Source organism: Pholis gunnellus (assembly GCF_910591455.1).
Source record: "Pholis gunnellus genome assembly, chromosome: 13".
NCBI classification, from domain to species: Eukaryota; Metazoa; Chordata; class Actinopteri; order Perciformes; family Pholidae; genus Pholis; species Pholis gunnellus.
The window spans coordinates 7973641-7996980 of record NC_136540.1 but is presented as its reverse complement, the minus strand read 5'-3'; the positions used below and the strand labels follow the sequence as shown (position 1 = coordinate 7996980).

The 23340-nt window shown below is 42.3% G+C and overlaps 1 protein-coding gene across 1 annotated transcript in view; it reads right to left on the bottom strand.

Moving 5' to 3' along the window:
• Window positions 1-23340, bottom strand: part of rtn4rl1a (reticulon 4 receptor-like 1a) — a gene marked incomplete at its 3' end in the record, with an annotated part of 69618 nt that overhangs the window by 45654 nt on the left and 624 nt on the right. The window lies entirely within an intron of this gene.

Below are 23340 nucleotides of genomic sequence, written 5' to 3'. Positions count from 1 at the left end.
TTTCTTCCCGAGCAGTGCTGGGAGAGGGGCTGTGATTCAGGTGGTTGAGGTCACGACTGTATTGGGCGTCCGCTCACGTCCGCCAGTCTGGTATGGTCGGCGGCTGAGATCTCACAGATTTGAGAACAGGAGAGGTTTGTCACAGAGGTGAAAGCTGACAGGGGTGGAGAAGATGAAGGAGAAAAAGCGTTTGGCCGCAGCCACTGTGTCTGTTTCGGTGTGGAGGAAATCTCGACATGAGTTACATTTGTCAGCGGTAATCGAGAGGATTTCCACAGTGCGAATCGGCCATGTACGAAAGATGTACAGAGCTTCCACAGCTGACGGGATCCTGGTATATTTCTCAAGTCACAGAGGGTACGGAGCTGTGCACTGCAAGTGCAACACATTAGGGATGGTGGCTGTTTCTATCAAGTTAACTGATTAAGTGAATCCAGGCAAAAGCCATTATCTCTTATGGAGTTCCGTTATTAAATATCAATCATAAAGTTAAACAGAACATGCAAACAGGCCGATAAACAGGAGCTGATGAGAAACAGTCAGGAGATAATTAAAATGTGACTGTAGCTGGAAATCAGGAAGATGTCCCTGATGCTTTGTACTTTCAGTGTAGTTTTTCCTCAGCGGGGAAAAATTGTCATTTAGAATTTAAATTTCTGACACTAACATTGCCTCTGATTGTAACTCACTGTTATCTCTCTCTCTCTCTTTTAATTGGTTTGTTTTCCACCTCGGAAAAAATAATGTGGTGCTGCAGACCTTCTCCGCCGAGTGCAAAAACTTAAAATTTGTGAATACTTGTCTTCTTTAAAGTCACACGACACACCTGTGCACGTGTATATTCTAATTCCTTGCAGACTCCACATTTCCTTGAGTCAATGCAGGCTACTTACACCTGAATGCTCGACGCTCTGTGATGTGCCGCCACAGCTGTCTCATCATTTCCAGTTTAGACAGATTTCTATTGCTGCTACCTCTCACAGTGTGTGCTTGAGTGTGCTTGGGCGTGTCTGATTGTAGCGCGGGTGCATGTATGTGACAAAAAATAGTGCGAGGTAAAAAGCAAACCATTTTTTTTGATGGGAGGGCATTTATTTCCATCCAACAAAGTTTGAAATTTGCATGCGTTGCTATAAATGAAATCCCCTGTAAAACTGCTGTATTAATTGGCACCGTTTCATCTGGGACACGTATCTGGGAGAGAAAGAACATATGTGTGAATGCAGTTGTCTGTGTATATCCATATTAGTGCACTGGGCCTGTTTTGCATAAATGCCTTCCTCCTGCGGCTCTGTGAAAGGAGATGTGGATTGGGACAATAAAGGAGGATTAGATTGTGTCCTCTCTCTCTCTCTCTCTCTGTCTCTGTATGTGTGTATGTGTGTGTGTGTGTGTGTGTGTGTGTGTTTTGGCTGCTGTCAGAGGCATATGGGAACCTCCAGGCAACGGAGACTTTAAGAAATGATGAGAAAGCATCTCGCACAAAGGCATTAAATAGCCAATGAAAAAGTGAAAAACTGCTGTTTTTTATTTGGACAGGGACACTAACATACAAAATAAAATGTGAGTCCGTTCTGTTGTATTGCACAAAAACACATTTGACTCAAACACTGGGATACTTCTGTTTACAAACAGAGAGATTATTGTGAGATTATGTTCCTGGGGCATTGATCCTCGCAAATGGGATCAGACTCTGATGAATATGACAGTTGAACAATATTCGCTGAGGGTTTGAATGCTACGCCTCTTTCCGCTAGCGCCTTTATAGGATTACAGGCATGACGTCACGTCACATGGACAAAGTTTTCGCACTTAAAACGCCTAAAGACCTGGCACAAATCACCGTTGCATGTAAATATCAGCATTCAGTTCAACCTCATCAGATGTGTGGGCTTTAAACCGTCAGATCAAATCAGGTTAGGTAGTCAGTCAGGGAAAACAAGGCTGAAATGGCTTTTAAATACTTTCCTCCAGGAGCCGAAATCTCTAAACTTGGCATCTCAGAAAGTCAGAAAAGTTTCTGTAAATGCTGTTTGACCCAGGTCTGTGTGCACGCCTGGGTATTTCATTCAGTCACTTCAGCCCACTCCCATGACTGCTGTCTGCTTGTTTCACCCCGTTTCTCCCTCTCCTCCTTTTTTTCTCCCCCTCAACATGTCTGTCACATCTCAAGCATTTCGTCGGCTTATATCTACGAAGCCTCCAACGTCGGGCGCATGGGCTGAAATGGAAGAGTATGAAATATGAAACGCAGTTACATAAGTCCGTTGCCAAGTTAAGCCGAGTTAAGGATCTGTGTACAAGAAAAACACCCTCTCTGACACACACAAATACACACAGTGTATTGTACTGCACCCGTTGTGCATATTCATGAGGTCTAACAAACGGGTTGAATGTACTGCCTTCCTCATAAAACATGTGGAAAGACAGTTCTTTTGAATAATTTGAAACCTAGCAGTTGTCTCCTTGCCTGCGTTTGCCGTCAGATTACTGTGATTTCGCACGCATTACCACCACCTGTCGATTAGTTAAATAATGTAATACCATTGGCAGGAATGTGCATATATCACCTGTGTGTGTGTGTGTGTGTGTGTGTGTGTGTGTGTTTGACAATTTTCTGTCATCAGATATATCCAACCCTAATTCAAGCATGACCTCTGCTGAGTTTCATAGACAAACATGAGGTCCCAGCCATTGACCTTTAGACATATACAGTACAACTCAGTTACGTCTGCACTGAAACACTTATTTTCTACACGCAGAAATAAACAGGGGATTCTTCCTTGTGTCTATCCTGCTCTTCGGGTCCTTATTGCAGAACATAAGCCCCAAAGACCCTGTGTCTAATTCTGTGTACTCTGGCACTGGACAGTGTTATGAAACCTCCTCCTTGTAATCAGCAGCACGTCCTCTTTGACCTCCATCGGTCTGTTTGTGTTTGTGTGAGAGAGAAATGGTGAGTTTCCATTCTTCCGTCCACCTGTTGGTCTGTGACACACGCATTTGTTCTGTGTGTGTTAACTAGCGTGTGTGTGATTTTGTGTTTTAAAGTATTCAGAGTGACTGTGATGAGGACTTTTGAGAAAAAGAAAATGTTTATAAAGTAAGGGAAAGAAATACTGTTGCCAACTGGGAGCCGACTGCCTGTTAAAACGACGTAAACACTTATTGTAACGCTAAGAGTACTAACTCTTTAGATACGACCACACAGTGTGTGTGAGTCACCTCTGCAGCCACTCAGACTCAATCACACTCTGTCACTTGAAACCTCGAGACAAACCAGAGCTCTGCATTGAATCGGCTTGATTTTACACGGTTATTTTCTGTTTCCTCCATGTGTAGGGAGACTTTCAACATTCATGGATCAAATAATGAAAAAACAAAACAAATCTTTGTCCCATTGCAGCGTGGCTGTCGGGGATGCTGTGTGAAAAGATCAAAGCCACTGCAGCCCCATTTTGTTTTTACACCTCATCAATTCTGCTCCAAATTCCTCTTTTCTGGCAGTATTTTTTAATTCGGAGTCTCCTTAGCCTTTGTGAGAAAGATTAGACTTGAATGAATTTGATCCTTCTGCACCCACAGTACAAGCATTATGATGTGCACAATGGACAAATAGTTCATTAATGGCAAACACAATACACAATACACTGTATGCATAATATTATTGTATTTTGATTACAATTGCAAGAATAGCCACAGAGCAGTTTTTCCAAAGCTCACATTGTTTACAATATTGGGCAGATTTTTTCATGTAATTTATTTTCAAGCAGCAAAGCAAAAGTTCCATAAAATCCCTTGTGAGTAATGTGACCGTGCTATCATACTGATGAATCATCAAAGGATTTACCAAAGGATGGAGGTGTCGGTCAGTTAGTCTGTTCTCAAATTCTAAAGTGATAAAAGACCAATAATACTGTGTTTGGAGACCGTGTGACATTCATCACTAGGTATTTAAAGTTAAAATTGCTGAGCACATTCGTGGTATCATGGGAATAAATCTTATTAGATGTTATTGTCCACTTGGCCTCTCCTCGAGCAGCACACCCAGTAACAAAAACAAATCCTGAAAATACTCTGAATCATCAAAATGTCGGTCATTCCAACACATCTGTATCCTGAAGTGTAGACTTCAAACCTTGCTATTTCAATTGATCATTCTTAATGGGAAACATAACCATAATTAATAAGAAAAATAATCTTTTCTCCCTATTGCTTTTCCACTTACTTAAAAGGTGTTGTTAAGCCGAGGCTACATGAATGGCCCCTCCGCATATGAGTGAGTCCATTAACTTTGTATTTCTTGCATTTCTTTGATGTCCCCCTCTCGCAGTCTTTCCAGAGACTAGCCTTCAATCTGACTTCAATCCCGGCTGTACTTCAAGCTTCCTCTTTGCTCCCTCTTGATCCCCCTTCTCACGGTAGCGTTGCCCTCTCCTAACCATACAAGCTCCTAATGAGGCCAAACCCCTTGTTTCACACACGAGAAATGCATGCGCGCTCGCACCCGGACAGTTCTCTGGGTGGTGTTGCAGACACTTGTGGCTTTGGTGCAAAATCTCCCCTCCATCTGTCAGTGTTTAACACATACAGTATGACTCTCTCCGTCCCCGTCGCTTGCTCCTTTCGTTTTCCACTTCTGGTTAAGTGGGACAGTGACAGAGATCACAAGAAGGGGTGACACAGATAGGATGCACACTACGACACAGCGTAAAGGACCCCTGCCCTGCTCCCACCTCTGTCTTTAACTCCTCTCTCTGAGGTACTTTCCAGCGGTCTGCTCTCCCCGGCTGGAGAGCAGCAGATGTTACAGAGTTAAGCTGTAATCGTTCCGCTTTAGCTGTAGGCGACAGCTGTGCTTATATATTCTAAAACAGCAGCTCCACTGTACCATCTCGCCTATCTGCTGGATGAGTGATGGTTATTGGACCAAGCTTATATCACCGCAAAAAAAAATAAAATACACTTTCTGCTCCAATACACTCTCAGCTTAAAACGTTGTTCATTTGCATCGATCTCTTTCTGTTGGCTTGATGAGTCGCTTTCTTTTTCATCCATTCAAATCATTGTTTTCCATCTTTCCTTTGTTCAAACAGCATCCATCTGACTTCATGCACAGTCTCTCTGAGTCATCGTCTTCCCATATTTCAGTATTTTGTTCTCACTGTCTCATCTCCATCCGGAGTTCTGTCTCCCTTTCTTAATTGGTCTGTCCATAATGCATAATGCCAGTCTTTAGACGGGCTTAGTGCCTCTCTAACGTCCTAGTAGATGAAGAATTGATCGGTACATCCTGATACCATGGTGACACAGTCAATGAACGGCCTCAGTAGAATGAACTTCCTTCAATATGGCCAATACCGTGTGGTGTGTGTGTGTGTGTGTGTGTGTGTGTGTGTGTGTGTGTGTGTGTGTGTGTGTGTGTGTGTGTGTGTGTGTGTGTGAGAGAGAGATAGAGATTGAGACAGGCAGAAAATCTGCAGTGGAGTTTGAAAGACTAAAAATAATGTGGTACTTTATTTGGAACCAGCCTGTTCTAAAATAGAAACCAGTACAGTTAACTGCTCTTTCCTGAGAATACTTCAGTCCATTTCACATTTACTATGACGATGCTCTTACACTGAGCAATTAGTACTACGGTAGACTAAGCCTCTATTTATGCATCCACCAGCTGTACAAGAAACCAAAGGTGAAACTCATTGAGTGTGTTTACTGTAATAAGCAATATGGGTCATTAAAAATATCAATGACATGGTTTCTACAGTGGAATGTGACCTGTATTACTCCACCCAGTCTGAGCTTATTATCTTTCCTCTCTGGTGTCACCATGATCTGTGGGTTTCCTGCGGAAATTAAGATACTTTTCAAGGGTTTCTACGTGTTGAGGGCTTTTTTTGTATGCTTGTTTGGTTGGAACTATTTTGCATGAAAATAACATGTATACCTAGAAATACAAAGCACACAAATGGACAGCACACACGCCCACACACACACGTCTTGATCTTAACTCTACTAGTGAAACAAAAAGGTAATCCCCAGGGAGAAATGACGCCCGGCATGTGGGCATAATACGGGAAGAAATATGCAAAGGAATAGGAAAGTGGAAACGGAATTAAAGAATGGTTAGAACGTGTGGCTGGGGATGATACCAAAGCTCAGTAAATAGTCTATTTACACATGTACTCACGTTATTATTGAAATGTTGTGAATTAACTAAAGGTAGACATAAATGCTAACAGTAAATACATAACACATTTACACATAAGGCCCGCACAATATGAGGAAAATCTGTGATGTGCGATAAAAAAATGTTAATATTGCAATGGCGATATGCCAGAGAAGTTTGTGGTGTCATGAATACATAGTATGGAACTTTTACAGTTCTGGCACTTTCGTCTGTATATGCAAGCTGTGGCAGCGTTACGTTACAGCACGGCCTGTTGATGCTTCTTATTGGAGAAATCTGCATCACTACCTCTTACAACACATTTCTTTTGTCTTTTGTATAGTTGTTGAATGTTGGTCAAAATGGCAGCTCCAGTAACATCTTTTTCTGAAAGCTTTTGTTCGTTTAAACTTTTTGGAAATGCTGCAATGTGACATTACTTCGTCTATGAAAGGTCATGAATCTGTGAAAGTTGTTGTTGGTGACTAATGTGCATTGTCACAGCTTGTGTTAATCAAATTACGTGGAGGAATATTCAAACATGTGCCAATGACTCATCACAGCTGAAGTGGAAAGACACAGAAGTGCACTATGACCACAATGATTACAGTCACTGTGTTGCGTGTCTGTGTGTTTATGTGTGCAATTGCTGGACAAGGAACTCATATCCTTGTCTCTTTGAAGATAGATTGTGTGAATATTTCAGTAAACATGTTGCCTATGAAGAAAAATAACGCTTTGTTGATCTGTTAACATAATAAAAGCAATCTGTGTCATGTTTCCACAAAAAAATGTATAAAGCCCCTGAAAACTTGGTATTTCTCTCTATACTATTAAATATTTATGTCTAAATGAGAAACAATCCAAGTTAAAGCTCAGAAGCAAATATTCTTGGTTATTATTTAGTAAGAGATTGCAAAACTCTCCATCTGGGCTATCTGAGGGTGTTGTTTGATCAGATGTGATTGACAGTGGCTGGCAATGTAAGCAAACAACAACACCCATTTTAAACCAAGTGACAAAACCCAGAACAAAAAGACATACAGAAATCTGTCATGTGAGATAACCATGAGAGAAAATACTCAAATACGTACTCGTACTAGGCTGATTGAGAAAAAAGGGTTGTCAGGGCTTTACATATAATAATAATAATTCTTAAGATAAATGGTTGTATTAGGTACTGTATGTGTTTGGTGTGTGAGTGCTTGTGTGAGCACTCACCCACATCTTTGTGGGCACGCACATGCTTGTGCTTTGGATATCCGTGGCTCATTTAGAAATAAACTGATGTTCACAGTCCGATAAGAGGCTTATTGTGTAGTGAGACCATCTCGTAATTAAAACCGAGTATGAATAATCTCTAGAGAACATGTTTCGCTAATGCAACGTAACTGGAGCGTTTACTCCAACATTTATGTGTGACGCGTAACGACGCCCACGTCAGTCCTGTGATAATATCTCCGTCAGGCTATAAAAATCTACCCGTAAAAAAAAACATCACAAGTGCGTCTAAACTTAATAGTGCTGACATGTTTTCCAAGGAGGCTGTCATTAACATAACACAGCTCATATCAAAGAAAGGAGAAATAACCTGCAACGCAACCTGCCCCCACAAAACAAATTGAGTAATTGTTTTTTGTTCTGCCCTTGTGGAGAAGCGTTCAATTAAAAATGCAGGTCTGACTGGAAGGCAGCGACAGGGCATGAATCAGCTCGTACAAAGCGGGATTGATAAACAATAAGCTGTCAGGATGATAAAATGGGCCTTTAAAGTAAAGAAAGTAAAGGGTGGCACAAATGGGCCAAAACTCACAAACACAACCAGACAAACACACACACACTCTACACACACTCCTTTGGAAGTGATGAGACAGCTCTACCTTTGAAATGAAGCTGCCCATCTTTGGTGAGCCCATAAAACTCTCCTCAGAATCACAGGTCTGGACCATAAAATTCCCTGCGATAAAGGGAATATGTGACAGCTCCCCTCCTCTCTGTCTCCCCCCCCCCTCCATTATCTTTCTCTCTCTCTGGGGGAGATGGCTGTGGATGGCCCGTCCCCTTTGATGTGAGTAGAGCAAGGGCTTAACTCTGCTCTGGCCTGGCTGACTGACTCCCATTCCAGCAGGTATGACTATGCTAACTCTTTAAGGCGAGCCTGTGCTCAGCTGTCCCTGGACCATAGGGGGGCTCGTGGGTTAACTTGGAGGGCTCGTGGTGTGATGGGGAAATTGGAAAGTATGGGGTGTGGTAGGGTTGTAAACAACGGAAAATATAATGATGTGACAGAGTTTGTGTGTGCAGTGTCTGCTTACAGTTTTAGTATCTATTCCTCACATTCAGATACTGGATTCAGAACATTGGTATAGCAGCAAACACCTATTAGCTATGCAAAGCGGAGTAATGTCTACCTGAGCAGAGAATGAAGTCGCTCTCCGTGTGTTGTTGTCATCGGAGCTTCTCCTTTCTTTGTTGACATAGCCGGTGCGGCCATGCGCGCCCTTAGTGCATGTGAGCGTGCCCCACCTGTTAGCTCGGGGCCACCGCTCTGCACTGCGGTCATACACCGTTTACAGCTGTTAAAGCCGTCTCGCACTGCCCAACCTCCTGTTTCCCCTTGGTTACACACTGTTAGCTCTGTCAGCACTGTTGCCGTTGTTAGCACTGTTAGCACCGTTAGCTGCGAGCCGCCAGCAATAGAAATGTTCCCAATCACGCATAAAGCACCTTTAATCCGATCACCTTTGCTGAAGCGTCCTTGTCTTTATTAAAACACCAAACTAGCGTTCAAATAACTGGCAGCAATATTGAAGAAGTGGATTACAGGTTATTACCCTCTTTTCTGGTGACATGCCAGAATGATTTAGGAGGAATTATGTCCCTCTATCTTATTCCACCTGTACAACAACACAACACTTTATTTACTCCACATCCTGCTTTTTCTTTTTTACGGTGGAACATTCGATCTATTTAGCACACTCGTGACGTACACGTTAGAAATAACGGTTATCACACCGGCTGATCCAGACAAAATGATGGCGTCTAGAAGTAGACTCAACTCCCACACATTGTACAACCAGCAGTGCACATGTGACAACATGAAAAACCTCTTCCATGAACGTGTCTGGGGAAATGCTTGTTAAATGACATTCGGAGAGGATGTAGCTTGTCTAGATCTGTTGCCGAACGGAGCGTGTAAGGTCCTGAAGACTAGCAGGGAAGACAGATGTGAAGAGAAGGGGCAGGTAGGAGCAGGCAGAGGGAAATGCAGACCAGAACACATCCTGAGAGGTAGGCGGGAACCCTGGCACTCTGTATTAGTGTCATATACATAACATATTTTATTTTTACATTTTATGATAGGATACTAAGATCTATTATTCAATTTGATTACATTTTTCACGTTTCATTTCATCGTTCATTTGGTTTGCTCTTTGCATAAAACTGCTTTTTTCACAATCGTGAATAAAAACAGATTAGTCTTCAGTTTTCTGACACAAAAAAAATAGGTTCTTTTTATGCCCATTATTAGCCACAAAAATCAATATTTTCTTTCTCGCAGCCCTCATGTCCCCAGGTAACATTCCATACAAAGAAATTAAACCGCGCTTTGCAGCACCACAGCAGTTCCTGGGAGATGTCCATACCAATTAGTTTTTTCCAAGTTCTGAGTCAATGAATGTTAGTGTACCTGATTCCATTCACTAAAAACCTGAAGCTCTCCAGGATTGCATGCGTTTAGATCAATGGCAGCTGACTGATTAGGCTAGGGCAATGACTCACTTTAACTTCCGGGATATACAGTATTTATAGGAAAATATGTTTTTGTCAATAGCCAAGTTTAATATTCACGTATCAGCTCAGAGTCATCATCAGTCAGCGTGAAGACGGAGCATAACCTGTCTTTGCAATATAGACAAATGTACTCATCGTTGCCCTAAATCGTGAGCGGTGCTGCACAAATCTGCCCTGGGGACGGATGATCTGCTCTGAGAGTCGACGCCTGACACGATGTTAGTCACACAAATTCAGAGAGAGAGAGAGGGAGAGAGGGGAGAGAGAGAGAAAAGGCATTAGATGAGTATGATTGATAGTTAGATAGGTATGGCAGTAGGCAGAGAGAGAAAGACATAGATGCACAATGATGATGTTTGTTCTGTTTAAAAGGTCGTCTTCGCAGTATAATGTGTACTGTGGCATTTGGTTTAGTTCATTAAGAGACGTTAACTGCAGTCAGACCTCAAGGCCTAGTGTTTGTACCAGGTGCTAAAGTCTGTCAGAAGTTTCTTTCTGATAAATATAATGTCCTGCATTCTGTGTGGTTGCATACCGTTCTTACTATTACAGGACTGATTGCAGGGGTATTGATCTGCCCGGCTGAGAAATCGACCTAAATCTTGTTTGACATCATTGTCTCCTCCGTCTCACTCGATCTCTTTCCCAGTACGCCCGTCGTCCTTTTCATCATTTAACAGCGTAAGGCCGTTTTTTCCTCACCTAGGCTCCCGACCTCTTTTAACAAATCACTCTCTCACCTTTCCTCTCCTCTTGTTGTCCCTCTCGTCATCACTCTTTTGCTTCTTGCTCCACTTTTTCTTGCTCGTCACACCTCTGTGTTTTTCCCCTCACACATCCGTTCCTCATCCCCTGTCACCAAATCTGTCACCTTTTCCTTCCTGCTTAAGCATATGCATTCCCCTCCTCTTCCTTCACCACTTCCTCACTTGTGCCCCCACGCTGTGCCTCCTCCATTGTTCCTGTGCTCAGTTTTCCTTCAACTCTCTTCTTCTGAACTTCCTCACCACTTGCTCTTTCTTTGAGTGAGTCTTTTTTTACCCTCGCAACTCACCCTCCCTCCCCCTCGCTCCCTCCGTCCCTCCCAGGGTTATTAAGTGATGGTTGGGCTGGCACAGCTGGTGTAGTTGGGCAGGCAGCCCATCTTCATGACAGCTGTGCTGCAGTGTCCAGATCCTTATTGGGGCAGTAGCACTGTAGTAATCATAACAACAACGCAGGTCATGGGCCTTTTGGGATTGACTGTTTTATTAGGCCGGCGTCTGCTGTGTTGTGATTATCTCTTAGTCTTAGGTCATTATATCACTAAATAACAAGTGCACGCAAAGGTTTAAAAATTCCGTCCGTACCACTCATGACGCTCATGAGCGTGTTTGTGTTCCTGCCCACCCCTCTCATCCTCTGTCACGTTTTCCTTTCCTCGCTCTTTCACACATCCTTGCAGTGTTCCGTGTTGCAGCGTTTGCTTCACACTGCGTCTGCATGCACACCTGTCAATAACTGACACCTGCATAAGCACACGAACGTCTCAAGCTGTGTGGGTGAACTGACATTACCTCAGCGATGCCATCTGTTAAATTGCACATTTGTAAAAACAAAAATAAAAAAGGTCCCAAAAGTCTGTGTTTTCCAGCCCGCCCTGGTTCACAGGGAGGTCACACACACACACACACACATACACACACACACACACACACACACACACACCAGGCGGAGTGTTGGACTGACTTATGAGTGAGCAGAAACATCTGAGGTAAGCACCATTCTCAAAGCAGTAATTGAATTGTGCCAAGGCGATGGTGCTACAACTCAGTTATGAGCTTGGTGAGCGGCACTAAACTCACTATTTGTCACAAGCTGTTGTCTACGTGGCGGGACTTTTTCCCCTCTTCTCTGCGCACTTGCACATCATCAGTTTTAGGTCATGCTGACAGCTTAAGAAGATTAATGCACTGTTGGTTAAAAGGGGGAGAGGGAGTTAGGAGGATGCACTGTGAATGTCTTCACCCTTTTTCTCCCTTCCACTGTGAGCCGCCATGCATTGGTGTCTGCATTGTCGTAATCACCATCCTCTAACAGACCTCCGACACAGATGCTGCAGGGACACGTCTCCCATAAACTCCACTTACATGGGACGGCAGCATGCCCATAAACCATCTCTATCAACAATGGCTATACCATCTTGACACTTTTATTTAAAGCACACTATATTTAATGTTGTCTCTCTCTCAGGACATACGGCTCTGGGTGAGAATTCTGGTCCATTCGTATGATATCAGCCTGTGATAATCTCTCCATAACTCAAAGGCAAATGTCTTGTACAATTGTTAACATGCCATAAATTAGATGTTTCCTTACCAGCCACGTTGCACCACTTGACTGATAAAAAAGCAAAGCTTGCTACATAAAAGGAAAACTCACTATGGATAATTGCAACCAAAACCATGAGTCTATCGTGTACAAATCATTTCTAATTTGCAGAACATGGTATCAGTGTTGGTTTAGTCATTTGAATGTATCCCCTTGATATGTTAGACATAGGTTCTAACATATTTCCCCCATTTTAATCACGCAATCAACAAACACGGTTTATACTACTTCATTTATTGTAACTTCCAGCTACAAAAATAGCATTTCCAGGCTTGAGTTCAATAGGACGTGGAAAAAAGAAAAGCTTTCAACAAAATATGTAAAAGCCCATCCCAAGTATTCTGACTCACTCATTCTGGAAAAGAGCATCAGCGGTGCTTAAAATATGAATGTGATGTCATGAAAATGGCTGCCGGTTTGTGCAGCGATGTATAATAATGATGCTGATACCCATTTAGGACTTTTCTAGCTCTGCAAAAGTTTGTCTCTTATTACTTTTTTAGTGGTGTTCCAAAAAAAAAAAGCTCCACAATAGATCCAATAAAAGGCCGTCCTGGGATTCATCTTATAGTGTCCCCCAGCTGAGCATCGGATTGTTATGTAAGACTAAGTGTGACACAATCACACACACATGAATACACATGCACGCACACACAAGTGCCTCCGTGTTATAATGAGACTCAGACTGAAGACACAAACAAGCTGTGGCAGCAGACAAACAACACTTTCTCACACGTCCCTCATCTCCTGTTCTCTCACATCACTCCATCTTTACTTCCTGTCATCACTCTGAAGCACACATCAAACACTGACTGCCACAAAATAGAAGCTTCTTCCAATTCCAGCCATTTCATGCGTCAGTGTCTTCGTGTGCCGGTGCACCTATGCGTGGGCTTGTGCGATATGAAGTCATTTTTGGCTTTTCCCTATTTGTTCTCGGGCTAAATTAGGAATTTAGTCAGGACTTGGATTTAGCATCAGTAAAAATGGAACAGGATGAGCTTCATTAAACCCACTAGTAGGTCCTGGCAAATGTGTTTGTGTGTGTGCGTGTCAAGTGTGTGTGTGTGTGCTGGGAGTAAAGGAGTCTGCTGTACATAAACCACAGACGATAAAGCACAGACAAATGGTATACAAGGGACAGGGGAAAGGCTGCAAGTAATGATCTCTGTTATCAATTAATCTCTCAACTAAAAGATTTACCTGATAAATCATCAAAACCCTGGGAGAACATTTCCCAGAGACATGATCTTCAAACTGCAAAAAAAGAGACTGAACCAGAAAACATTTGACATTTACTTTTAATTATTCAATTATTCAGTGATCAAAGTTGTCAAGTGATTAATTCACTGATTCTTCTGAGGAGCAGAAAAAAAGAAGCAATGCATAAAAAATATGACAGGACAAGACGAAAGACTATCCAGTTTATTAGGTACACCTAGCTAACACTAACACGGTTAAATATAACTGTCTTGCAATAAATACCTTCATCACGGTTATAGTGTTCATTTTTGTTTCAACTGTTTTGGAGGGGCAGTTGAATTGTATTGGGTTATACTGATGTTTCTAATATATCACTTGTATGTCAATGATAGCTTAGTAAGCATTAAAACCTCCCTAAAACAGTTAAATTAACTGTCAACTGAGTGCATACTGTATGTTGCTTTTTGCCTTTGATTGTAACGTCAAAGTTAAAAATGGTAGTTAAGTTTGAGTCATTATTTGTCGTTTTGAACAATAATGTGCTCGGTAGAGACGAACAATAGGGAAGCGTTAGGTCTGGGTTCACCTGATCAGTCGACTTCGGGGGCAGTTCAGGTGGTCTTATACCGTTTTGCACTTGTATTGTGTGTATCATTTGAACAGAGCTCTAAGTGTAAGCACCAGTCAGAGGCAGATGGGCTCGTTAATGCAGTGATGTAGTTATGTAAGACCTGCTACTGCTGCCGCTCCTGTCTATCTATACTGCAGTACAGAGAGAGAGAGAGAGGGAGAGAGGGAGAGAGAGAGGGAGAAAATGTAAAAGAGAGCTTGTGAGTAAGTCGCCGTGTGTCTGTTGGAGTGGTTATGTATGTGCAGACACACACATGGTTTGTGCGTGCGTGTGTGTGCGTGCGTGTGTGTGTCGGAACACTGTGGGACGGACGGGAATTGATGTGGTAAATCAGGAGGAATTGACTTGTTGTCCTGGGTTTGATGAACTCTTCTCCCTCTTTAACCCATCTCCTTCAATTCACCACATGCTGGGCAACCGGAATACAGGGCTCTAAACACTTTAGGGCACAGAGGTAGCAGAACAAGAGAGGGGGAGATAGCAAAGCACAGAGCCTCAGAGGCCGAGGTAACAAATGAAGAAAGACGGTTGTAGTGCCGTCTCTGCACATGCATATTAATACACCAATACATTTTGGGATACTCAAGTGCTCCATTTGCAGTTTGTTACAAGGGGTAGACAAAACAGCATAAATAATAAATGAAAAATGACTTAACTATGAAGTAACTGAAGTACACACAGCTTCAATGTGAATGGATCATGTGAGGTTGAATGAATTTGTTAACTACAAAAGAGCTCCAGGGATCAGATTTTTGATACGAGCATTTTGAATGCAAAATCAGGACAACGGGGCTCTATGGGGGCAAAGTCACCTGCAGTCCAAACTGCAGGTTCATCGATCAAAAACAAACTGGGGCGCATCATTGTGATAGTGATCTGCAACATTTGGAATACACTGACAAACAACCACCACCATCATAGTTAAGGGAGGCACTAAAAACAACTTGTGGAAGGTTGTTATGGTTCAAAGAAGAACCACTTTGCTCTGCAAAGATTGCAGCCACGAAATAAATAAACCAGCATTATCTGTTGTTAGGAAAGGCTCAGCAGTCAAACAACCTTAGTGTACCCAGCCCTCTGCCCCGACCTGTAAGGTGTTGCGCTTCTCTAACAACACCATGCTACTTCCGTCTTTCTTCCTGATAGACAACAGTTACCGTTTGTATCGCCTCCGGAGGATCTTGTCAGATAAGCATAGGCCACATTAGTCTTGCATAGCCAGACGTATTTCCACCACAGTGTCGGTGCTAAAGAAAAGCCTGGCTCCACACATCATTCTGTTATAGGGAGGAAAAAACACTCTGGCTTGTTTGTGTTTTTAATCCAAACACAATCATCTTGGGTGGCGCCAAGCCCAGGATGCGGTGACACTGCCCTTGCAAAATAGATAACGGAAGGGGGGGACGAATGTCGTGTGAAACACACAACCAATGGCAGACTTATACCCAGTCTAGATCCGGTGAGTCAGACGAAGGCCACATAAGCAGCATTCAGATCAAAAACAGCCCTGCTGAAAAAAATAAAAGCAAAAGGCTGCTTTAGTAGGGCGTATTCTTTCAGTATCTGTGAGACTGATTGAGTTTAAGGAGGTTTTCTCTTGAGGACAGTCTCAAGATGCTGCCTTATCTCAATGGAACGACAGTCTCAGGTTGAAACTAACCTGTAGGGATATGACCATTGGCATGCCACCTGTTTGAAGTGGATGAGTCAACACTTCTAGAGAAGTCAAAGTTGAATTATTTGGCATGCATGGAGTGTTATTTTGTCTACCTGCTGCAAAACACAAGGATAAAGCTCTGATCCTGAGTGAGATCTTATGCAACAACATGCATGTGATAGTGTGGCTGCTGCAGAATGAGCCAGTTTATGGATCATAATAAAGACCGTATCTTATTTACTTATTCTGTCTCTACAAATTCTGTTTTCATGGTAGTATCCGGAAAAACAAAAAGTCAATTTATTAATGTTTGCGGGGTTGTTTGTAGTGGTGTAACGGATCGTTGTGCCGATCAACCCTCAAGGTTTGGCACACATGTGAACCGCGGATTAATTACACAGTTTACCTTAACCATCACAGTGTGAAATAGTTTTACTGACATCGTTATCCGCCAATAACGATGAAATATGAGATCAGGACTTCGGCATTCATGCTTTTCTAGTCTCTGATAATGTTACATCGTAAACAATCAATCCGTGTTGAAATTGACACGAGAACAAAGGTTCCGTTCGGTTCAATTATATTGTGATCATGATGTGTTCACATGGGATCTCGTAAAATGTAGTGTTGGTGAGAAACTTGAATAAATCCAGTTGTTTGAAGGAGATGTTTTCACAACAACATACATAGATATTAGAGAAGGAACTATGACCTCTTTACACTAAGCTCTAAGCAGCTTATTATACATCATTAAAACTACTAATGACAAGTTTTGTTTTAATCACTGAAAACACAATCTTTTAATTCCTAATCATTTGAATTGTGTGCCTTTTATGAAAAAACACTATAAATTACTTGATCAAAGTAAAAGGATAATATTTAGAATTTTTGACAGATCTCAGAGTGGTTGAAATGATGTTTGGGATGGTGGCAAAAAAGCCTGGAGCCTTGTAGACCAGCTGCTATAATCAAACAACAAAGGGATCTGTATCTGCCAATATGGATCATCAATGATCTGCAATTAGTAACAGCGGCAAAATAAACGTGATCAGGGATCTCGAAAAGTTATTTTTGCTCCCTTTTTTCTTTTGTGCTGATCCGATTTTTGATCCGATCCGTGACTCTGATCCGTGATCCGATCCAAACCCGTGAGTTCTGTGATCCGTTGCACCACTAGGTGTTTGTAACCAGGTGCAGAAGATGGATAGCAAGAGCTTATCGAGAGCAAAACCTGGAATAGGGGCTGTTGTCTGCAATACAGTATACATGCACGCAAACATGTTACAGAGAATGTGAGTGGGGCATATCGGAATAGTGTAGAATAGTAGGAGACGAGATGAAAACACAGGAGGGAGGCCGAGTGAAGGAGGGGAAGAGAGATAGAGTGAAAGAATAGACTTGTGATATGCTGTGAGGAAAGCAGCAAGCCCATACTGCTGACAGCTGTGGACCCCAAAACGCCTTATCGGAAACCAAAACAGCTATCAATTATTCAACAGGTACAGAGCGAACGAGCTACAGAAGAGAAGTCATGGGGGGGGGGGGGGGGGGGGAAGAAGATATATCCTGCATGGGAGTGAGACACAAAGAATTTTATTTTATATTTTATCGTTATTTCATGAACGTGCCTTGTGGAGTTACCTTTTGACTAATACATCAGCAGCCATGAACAAATATGGGACTTTAAGCCTGGTGTCAGTTAGTTGATTAATGGCTTTAGTTTAAAGGAATAGTGCAACATCTTGGGAAACGTGCGTCATTGCTTTCTGTCTGAGAATGAGGAGAAAATATCAATATCAATCTGGGCCGAACAAGGCGAGCTGTGCACTTCATGCACCGAGTGAAAAAAAAGAGGCCTTACATCGCCTCTAAATCTCAGTAATTCGACACGTTGTATCTTGTTAAATAAATGCATGATGAGAAATGCAAAAACAACCGCTCATGGTTTTTACGGGGAGCCTGCATTTGGACCCATCACCAATCTGGCAACCTGCGTTATAGCCGGATGTATGAACTGCTGTTTTATGAAACATATAATTTCCCCATACAGTCACACATGTTTACATTTCTATATACTGTATGCACAAGTATAAACCTGTTGTTTTGTAAGCTTTAGATGTCTTTAGGCATATTTTTGAACTGAGCCAGGTTAGATGTTTTCCCCTACTTCCCGCTTTAATGCTAAGCTAAGCTACTCTAGCTCTGTACTTTATGTACAGACATGAGATTGATCTTCTCACCTCACTGATCTTCTCACCCCCCCCTACAACATGTCAACTACAGTACTGTTGGAATTCTCACTCACTGCGCCCCGCACCTTATAATATATCTACCAGTTATTTCTGTCCTTGTGCTGCTGCAACAACCCCGATTTTCCCCTCTGGAGATCAATGAAGGCTTATCTTACCTTATCTTATATTATAAGATAAGACACGCCAGCGTTAACATGAGTAATAGTGGCTCAGGCACTTCAGTCAGCAAACAGGGATGCAGCTGCAAGCGATTGGTTTGTCCAACTGCCTCTACCTCTGGAGGCAGCAAAATACCAGAGTTCCTGGTCCAAACAGGGAGAAACTGAAAATCAGCCTGAAACACACGCACACACACACACAATCAGCTCCTGTCAGCTCAATATTCTCTCTCTCTCTCTCTCTCTCTCTCTGTTCATTCCTTCATCCTCCAGGTGAAGTCTGTTTCCAAATAATTACTCATTTTCTCCCTGTGTCCATCTTTCTGTCTCTGTATCACACTTTACACTGCCTTTCCTCGCTTTCTGCTTGTCTCTAGTACTCCAGCTCTGACATTTACACAACACTTCCTGAGGCTCATGCACACACACACACACACACACACACACACACACACACACTCACTCACAGACTCCATATGATCACTGTTCTTGCGATGTGATCATGCACATTTGTATCCCTTTCATCCAAAAACCTTCTCATGCTCACGTATGCTGACACACCCATGCATCTAAATCCCTGTCTATGTATCAAACACACGCAATACATCCACAACTAGCCTGGCTGTTGCTACGCGAACCTGCAATCCAAGGCCTCCAAAGGGCTCTTGATAGGGAGAAATGTCTCCTTTGATTGGGTTCTATTCCCAAAGGACCTTCCTGCTGTGTGTGTGTGTGTGTGTGTGTGTGTGTGTGTGTGTGCGTGTGTGTGTGTGCGTGCGTGCGTGTGTGTGTAGCTGACTCTCAAGGTGAACCGTGGTGATTCATAAGCAAATTAGTGCACCATGTTTACAAACAATCCAGCGTCAACTTGACTGCAGCAGCAGGTAGTAGCCTATAAGCCATTTCGTTTTTAAGAATGTAAAATTGTGCAAATGTTTCCTTTTGTTTTGGCTAGCTCCATCAACTGTTGAAAGAGCAAAGCAGTATGTTTGTACATAAAGATAAGTGGGACAGAGCTTTGTTTGGCAAGAAAGTTGGAATGAAACACCACAGGGCCGATGTGAAATGACATTTCATGCTCTGTGCAGCATCATTTGTAGTTGTTCGTTTCGCATCAAAACAACTCCCGCTCATTAAGTGTTTCTTTTTCTTTCTTTTTTCTTTTGTGCATTGTGTTTGTGAGAGATCATCACTTTAGAAGCTCGGAGCTGTAAAACATCAGTCCCTGTAATTATTTTAACGCATTTAAACGCGGTGTATCGGTTGTGAACGGTATTCTGGAAAATTGTAGCGCAACGTAAATGATCAAATGAAATTGAGCAGGCAGACCACACTGAGCTCAGGATCCAGCAGAAGAAAGAAGGAGTCTGTGAGTGACCTTGACACCAGGCAGGAGGAGCGGTTGCAAAGGGCATTGATATGCACGGCCATCGCACGGACGCCTGCTGTGTGTGCTGAAACGTTTCATCCTGCTCTCCACTGTGACTTGCATTAGAGATGTAATTGTTTATCGTATGAATTCCATCCCAGTCATCAGATCCCAAGATGCTTTAGTTCTCTAATATGATACAGCCACAGAATTCACACAAAGTGTCACATTCCCTATACTGTGTGTCCCTGCCTAATCTGTAAAATCTGTCCACTGCCTCAGGATGTCGGTACTGCAAGAGCAAATTTGAATCAATCTCAGCACTCAATTACCCTGCCATTTGGTGCTTCACGACCCGAATAAACATTTTGTCACTAATCCATATGTTATTATCATCCACCAATGGTTATCATAGATGCAAACAAACACAAAACAGCACCAGCAGCTTCTAATTGTTTTGACTGTAGGCTTGACAGCCTGCAGGCAAAATGTGTGCCAACGCAACTGTCAGCTCAGGGAGACAAAGTAAGGATGTTAGCGTTAGTCTTTTTGCTATGCCATCAGATAAAATGAGAAGGTGGGTTTGATGACAAATTTCCACCTAATTAGCGTGAATAACTTATAAAGAGGTCAACATTTCGACAGGAACATGTATGAACGTGTTTGTGTTGAATCAGGACAGCGTTCTCCTTCGTTTAGGATCAAGTTAAGCAGGAACTCCATAAAACTGCCGGAAAGTTCCATAATCAGGGCAGACTTTATTCACATTTGGACCCGGAGAAAGCCATTGGCCCTCGAGCGAGGTTGAGGCTATATTCTGAAGGAACAGCGACTTGCAATTTTGCCTTCGTGTAGTGATATTGATCAGCGGATTTCAGTGCTGAGCTGAAGTTAGCTATACGTTATCGTGGCTGAAGGTAATATCACAGAACGCTCTTCAGATATTGCACATTTTCGTGGATTTCAGTATATTCACAGACGGGGGCCGACAGCGAGAGGATGAAATCATATTATGAAGTGATGATAAGAAGAAGAGACAGTGTCGTGCCTTTTAGAAGTTCAAGTTCCCAACTCGAGAAGAGGGATTTTACATACATTTCATACACATTATTCCACCAAAATGATCACGCTGTTTATGTAGAAATCTAAAATACATGCCGTCTTCCATATAAATTGAACTTGTGTGTCTTTGAGACAAACAAAATATATATATATATATATATATATATATATATATAAACCATGGTTATATTGCAAACAGGAACTCCTTATAGCTAATTTGGTATACAGTACTTTTAACGGTGCCATTTTGCCAAAATGTAAACAAATATAGGATTACAAATAATTGTAGTGTAGATGAAACACCACATTAAAAAGTTTAGTGAAAGTACAAATAAACGTTTTAGATGATTGTTCACAACAGTTTTTCAGTTTCCAGTTGCCTTTTATAAAATTCTTGACACGGCACATCTCTATGTCGACCAAACCATAGATTATATTGTCATCGCTTTCACTCAAACCGCTTTCAACCAACAGCGTTTTCAAAATCACTGTATTTATCACTGTATGCATGCTCTTATTTTAGGTTCTGAATCTTATATTTGTGAAAACTCCTTCACCTTTTAAAATTCCAGAAGAGAGCAGTTTGCTGAATGACGAATACTCTCAGGATTCTCTGAATGCCTCAAAAGGATGCCATAAATGTTGCTGTGTATTGATAGCTGATCCAATGTCATGTTTACTCTTGACTTCATCCACGCAATCTGACTGCTGATCAGCTCTGCTTGTTAGTGTTTGCAACTATTAGCTATGGCAAAAAAGCTGCACATCTTCTAAAACGATAAAATAAATAGATGAATAGTGCTTAGTTTGGGCAAAATCTAAATCAGAATAAGCATGGGCTTTATGTTAATGTACCAAGACATTAGTCAATGCAACGTGTAATTAATAATTCAATGATATCGATTGATTCATACCTGATAGAATATCCAGAAAAAACAAGCAACATCAAGTATTGCCGAAATTAATCTGCAGCTATATTGATCATTTAAAAAAGTTCAAATTAAAATGCCAAATATTTGCTGGTTCCAGCTTCTCAAATGTTAACATATTATAGACCAATTGATTAACTGAGGAAAATAATCGGCAGATGAATCGCTAATAGAAGTAATCGTTGGCTGCAGGCCTAGCTGAAACCATAAAAATCCAAATGCAACTCTGAGCGTGTGCACTTTTAAACAGACTGTGACAGAGCAAAATAAAGCCTTTCATTTGTGTCTTTCTTAATAAAATAGCTTTTCTTTTCATAACTAATGTTAAGGTTTGGCATGTGTTTTGTTCAAGCAGTGCCAGTGTGTGCGTGTGTGTGTGTGTGTTACTGTGAAAAGCTGTAGATAAAGACAGAGACAACTTAAAGTTGGGAACAGAAGCAAAGTCAAGTAAGGGAAACAAATCCAGCTTCAAACAAGCTGGGAAACAAAGCTTCGGCAGCTACCCAAACCAACCAGCTAGTAGCCAATCAGCCTGCCAGGCCTCTCTGCTCTCAGACTGGAGCTGGCAGCAGGAACTGGCCAAGCAGAGAGATAGAGAAAGAACGAGAGACAGACAAAAGAGAGAAAGAGAGAGGCAGTTTTCATTACACAAGAACACTTCTCCCCCTTCCCCTCACTCTCTCTCCCTTGTTTTATCCCACCGCAGAGAGATACTGTGGGTAAAGGTGACAGACATAGATAACTGTATCTCAGGCAGACTGTGCACAATTACCCTGAATTGTATTATTGTAACTGACAGCCACATATTTGTAGGAGGAGATACAAAGCACAACGCATCAGCCATCACCACTGTGTCGAGTGTGTTTGTGTGTGTGTGTGTGTGTGTGGGGGTGCTATCCTTCTGAAATTACAGCAAGATTAAAATTAAAGCTTGTCTGCCTCTAGCCAGCGAGCTCTCTCTGTCTTTCCTTTGCTCTGTCATACATACACGCACATACGATGGCAGCACTAATCAGCCCTCTGTCAGGCCCATTACGTCCCACCCTTAATGAGGAGATCGCCCAGCTTGTGCCCCGACTCGGGCCAACCAAGGGAGCTAATAGAAAATGATGGGCACGGATGTATGCCCGTTCTTTCCCTCCTCTGCTTTGGCCCGCATTGACATGACGAATGATAGATTTCCAGTGTCTCTATTAACGAATGTTTTTCTTTTATGTTCTCAGGGTTCAGTCAGTCGTGTGCTATCCTCATTAGCAAACTGAAAATCTGCCTGTCACAGTAGCCACACTTGTAAGCCTATTTTTATATCATATTTTTTGTTAGGGGGGGGGGGGGGTTGGCAGATGACTGACTCTTTCAAATTGGATCATCAGTTTCTGTATAGGGCCTTTTATGATATGTCAAAAGTGACGCTAATTAGACCTTCTCTTCACCACACACGTGCAGGTTCATGCACGCATACATCGACAGAAAAATAGGCTTAACAGTGGGGTTGGGGCCTCCATGTCAACACGCACAGAGGCAAGGTCGTCGTGGTAAAACCTGATACCTTTTCGCACCACAAAACAGCCGCGTGTCAGTGTGATAGTAAACAGCAAGGTGTTCAGGGCGCGTGCTGATATTCTCCTGCCTACACGTCCACCGGGAGAGCCTCCCTCTCTCCCTGAGCGCAGGCAGAAGTCAAAATATCATGTCGTTGGTGTGACTGCGCGCCTCATTCTGTCACGCCAATGTAACCACACGAGCGC